Here is a 5,339-nt window from a genome sequence, read left to right as displayed (position 1 = left end):
CTGATCCTTCAGTACCTATCCATCCACCTAACAAGGAATCTAGGTCCATGGAGAGGTAATGGAAGCGGATGTTCTCGTCAGCGACATTTGCTATGCTCGCTGAACTACCTGTGCCATTTTACTCGTCTTCAAAGGGACTTGATCAAAGAAGCGAGTGACATGTTGAAGGATCCTACAGCTGCGGTGTTTCAAGATAAGATGAACACTCACCTGGCTACCCTGAACTCCATAGCCAACTCCTCCATGCCTCCTTTCTTATGCGGCTGATGGAGCGAGCAGGGCCGCAGGGACAGGTGTGGCCTTACGTAGGCATGCCTGGATGCGGCTATGCAATTTTGCGGACCCTTTAAAACGCCTTTCACTAATTCCCCATTCGATGGATCATCTCTTTGGTCCTCAAGTGAAAGAAACCTTGACTAGGTGCGAGACTGATGGCAAGACTCTTTCTGCCGTTGGAGTCCGTTTTCTACTCCTTCTAGGCCTTACCCCAAAGGCCAGAAAAGTGGGAAAATGTGGTTCCAAACAATCTCAAGGGACTTCGCCTGACACACAGAGTCGGTTCCCGCCAGAGGCAGAGGCGGAATAACAATGGTAGACGCCCTCTTGAGGCAGGGGGTCCAGAACCAGGGCAATCGAGAAGCCTTCTCTGATAAGCCTTTTCAGCATCCCTGAGGTGTTGCCCGACTGCCCACCTTCGGAGGCAGTCGGGGAAGATTGTCACTGTACCCAGAAGCCTGGCTATCCCTGACTCAAGACAAATGGGTACAGTCCATCATTTCAAGGCTATTCCATTCCCTTTCTTCGCATTCCAAACCAATCAAAAATCCTTCCAGATGTTCCACCGCTCAAAGGGATCTAGCGGTTTTGGAAATTTCAAAGCTGCTTGCAAAAGAGCAATTCAGCCAGTTCCAGCAGACCAGCAAGGATCCGAATCTACTCAAGGTTCTTTTTAGTTCCAAAGAAAACAGGGACTGGAGACCAATTTTGGATCTCAGTATCTTGAACAGATCAGTCAAGAAAACAAGATTTCGATGGTCACGCTGCAGTCCATCCTTCCCTATTGGGAAAAGGAAACTGGATGTGCTCTATAGACCTTCAGGATGCGTGCTATCACATAAAATGAACAGACGCCCAGAAGATTCCTCCGCTTCAGGCTGGGAACCAGTCATTTTCAATTCAGGGCCCTGCCCTTTGGTCTCACCGCTGCCCCCGGGGTGTTTACCAAATGCATGGCAGTGGTAGCTTCTCACCTGAGACGACAAGGATTCCAGGTGTTTCCATATTTGGACGACTGGCTCCTCACAGCTCCCACCAAGCATCTCCTTCTGATGGCCAGGGATTACACTTTTCGCATTTGTCAAAAGTTAGGCATTTCAATAAATTGCGAAAAGTCTGTTTTGTCTCCTTGTCGCACTATTACCTTCATAGGCAAATCTAGACACAGTAGACATGTCTGCGAGACTAACAGATCAGAGAATAACAGACATACACAAACTGGTCTCACTCCTTTTCAACAACAACAGAATCAAAGCCAGGTTAGTTCTGAAAGTGTTGGGAATTATGGCGGCGCCATACCTCTGCTTCCATTAGCCAGATTCCACATGAGAATCCTTCAATGGATGCTCTTTACACAATGGTCATACCAGCAACTTCCAATGTCCCACACCATTATGATCACGCAGGCGCAGAAATCATCTCATGTGGTGGATGTCTTCCCCTCAGCTCTTATTGGGAAGACCCTTTGTTCCTTCCCCTCCGGTTGCTACTCTGACAACGGACGCCTCCCTGATCGGGTGGGGGGGGCATTGTCAGGGCAGGACGGTCCAGGGCACATGGCAACCAGACGAATGCCACTTGCACATAAATGTTCTGGAGATGAGAGCAGTGCTTTTAGCGTTGCAAGCCCTTCAAGACTCTCTTCCCTTGGGAACGATTGCAATCCAGACAGACAATATGTCTGTAGTGTGGTACATCAACAAACAAGGCGGAACCAGGTCCTACCCCCTGTGTCGAGAAGCACTCAGATTGTGGCAATGGGCGATTTCTTCTCAGCGGTTTCTGATAGCAACGCACATCCGGGAAGTCCAATCAAATCGCGGACAAGTTGAGCAGAGCTATCCTCATGCCCCACGAGTGGTCTCTGAAAGACTCTGTTGTGAGAGAAATTTTTCTCAAGTGGGGTCAGCTTTGCTGCGATCTTTTTGCTACTCCCCAAAACAGCAAGTGCAGAGATTATTTCACTCTATTCCCTTTACCAGGCCAACCCAGCAGAGACGCTCTAGTCCAAGTTTGGCCCTGGGGACTTCTGTATGCATTTCCTCCCTTCCCACTAATCTCTCAAGTGATACAGAAAGCTATCGCCAGAAGGCCTCGTTGATCCTCATTGCTCCTTACTGGCCTCGACAGGTGTGGTTCCCCTTTCTACATCAATTTCTATTGAGCGACCTTGGCATCTGGACCTAGTTCCAGATCTTTTGATCCATCAGTCGGGTCAGTTTCATCGCCTCTCCCTCTCTGGACCTCACTGCTTGGTTCCTCCAGTTCCAACCTTAGCCAGGCTTCCTCAATTATCTCACTCTGTTCGAGATATTTTGATAGCTTCCCATAAATCTTCCACTCGGAAGATTTATTTGAGTAAGTGGAAACGCTTCACATATTGGGCTCAAGGAAGGGACATAGATCCTTTCACTGCTTCCATCCAAATAGTCCTTGATTTTCTAGCTGAACTCTTCCATGCAGGTTCATCTCCTTCTACTCTTAAAGTTCAATTGGCAGCTATTTCTAACTTTCATGTGGGTATTTCTGAGTCTGCCTTAATGTCCCACAAGCTTTGCAAAGCTTTTGAAAGGAGTTTTTCTTCTCAGACCTCCTATAAGAAATCCTCCTTCTCCTTGGGACCTAAATTTAGTTCTTACTTCTTTGATTCTTCCCTTCGAACCTGCAGCCTCCTGTTCTTTAAAATTGCTATCATGGAAGACTCTCTTTCTGGTAGCTATTACTTCAGCTAGAAGAGTTTCAGAACTTCATGCACTCAGCTGTCGACCTCCTTATCTATTGTTCCATAAGGACAGGGTATCCTTACGAACCAACCCATCCTTTTGCCTAAAGTAGTCTCAACGCCAAACCTAAATCAAAGCATTGACCTCCCTGTCTTTTTTCCAGAATATTCCAATAGGTCTGAACAAAAATTACACTGGCTAGATGTTCATCGTCAGTTGAGGTACTATTTGGATAGAACAAAACAATTCAGAAAATCTGACCAGCTGTTTGTCTCCTATGCAGAAGGCAGAAAGGGACTTTCAGTTTCAAAGGTATCATTATCCAGATGGCTAACATCTTTGATTTCCCTTGTATATGAAATTAGACATCAAAAGCTGCCTAATAAACCTAAGGCCCATTCCACCAGAGCTTTGGCTACTTCTTTAGCCTTCCAAGACAGACTGCCTATTGACACCATTTGTGCAGCGGCTACTTGGGCTACTCCTCACACTTTCATTTCTCATTATAAGTTGGATTTAGCTTCTAGGCATAGAGCTAACTTTGGTTCCACTGTTCTCAGGAGTCTGTTCCGTTAGGCCACCGGGACAAGGTGCTAGGGACGGTCCCATCCAGCAAGAATGAAGGCTAGATAGACAACTTAACATATAGAAGTTATGTTCTTACCATAACGTTCCATGTTAGTTGTCTTCTTCGCCTTCTTCTTGCCCCACCCTCCTTCCCCTGGCCTGGACAGACCTAGAGGAGTTGTGATTGTGACCTCTCTTTCTACCACCTCTTATTAGGCATATGCTGTTGTGCATATTTCCTGGGTGAGGATATAGGTCACCCTTCTTTCTCCCTGGTTTTAGAGGTGGACTTTGTTTATAGTTATTCTGATACTATTATAAGCTGGGGTTAGCTTACAAACGAGATCTGAGGTAACTCACGCCTAGCATTGTGGGATATAACGGGAGCCTCGAGCCGGTGGAACCAACTCGAGCTTTTAGAGTGGCACGGAGCCGAGGTCGGCTCCGAACCCCATCCAGCAAGAAGAAGGCGAGAAGAAGACCACTAACATGGAACGTTATGGTAAGAACATAACTTCTATTTATAGTGTAGCACGTAGCAGAACACTGCAGTGTATTGATTAAAAGTAATAGAATATGCAAGCAACAAGTGAAAGTCTGCAGGTATGGCTGCAACAAGTTCATCAGTATGCAAGTGAAACTGGAAATATAATTGATAGAAATAAATAGTTCTGTAATACAGATGTCCCACCATTAATTAAATGTAGTATAACCTGCAGTAGTCTCAAGAGTACAGCTTCAGAAGCTGAGTTAATCACATGTGAGATATATCCTCTGTTGAAATGCTGAATCATGACAGAAGTGAGGCTGCTGGAAAGTGTTTTAATCACCACAGGTCTAATATGTGAACAAAGCCTAGAAGTACCAACCTGAACTGTGAAATAGCAGGATGTGTGAGAGTGACAGAAAGGGTCATGTATCAATAAATAAAGTAGTAATAACTCCTGAATATATAAGCCTCAGTGTGGTTCTACAGAACTAAATGCATGTGGGAATTAAAAATTAACATCCCAAACTGATTTCAGTGTGTCTGAATCTTGAATGTTTAAGCCAAAATCTGTATATGGTGATGACAGTCAACAATTTTCAGATAGAATGAATGATTGTCTGACATACTAAACATCCATAGTTGTCCCCTGCCCTGTCATCAAAGTGTAGCAGGATAATGTATCTGATCAAATTCAAAATAACTAGGATAGTGATGTATCTGTAACAGGTCTAGCATGACAGTCAATTAAAAATAATTTGGAAACTATCACCCACAAGTTAATTGTGTTTCTATTACAAATGTATATTAATGTATAATTTATGAATGTCATCATTTTCTTTCTCCACCCCACCCTATAATTGCAAATTAAAAAAACTCACTAAATATTGGTATGTGAACATTTCATTAACCATGGACATTTGTCCTGTCGTTTCAAAAATATATGCATGTCCGTTGTTGCATGTGCCCTGTTCATACCTGCAAACCTGATGGCCTGTTGCCATTAATCAACCCTGCATGTTGTTTGATTGTGTATTTCTGTTCAAATAATGCATGTGATATTGATATGCCTGTTGTTCAATGGTGTTAATATCTGGGTGTTTGTTGAATGGGAATACCAATGCATGCTGTTACAACTAATTTGAATGGAATAATATGCTACTAACCCAAACTAACATAACATACTCACAAACCTAAAATGCTTGGGAAGGCGGGTCCCAGCGGACCCACCTCTCCCACCTCATCTGGCGATTGCACCTGGCACTAGTGCCCAGGCTGGACCCTCC

The sequence above is a fragment of the Protopterus annectens genome, chromosome 7.part0, assembly GCF_019279795.1.
Source record: "Protopterus annectens isolate FY-2018-M chromosome 7.part0, PAN1.0, whole genome shotgun sequence".
Taxonomy (NCBI): Eukaryota; Metazoa; Chordata; order Ceratodontiformes; family Protopteridae; genus Protopterus; species Protopterus annectens.
Note: the sequence above shows the minus strand (reverse complement) of the source record.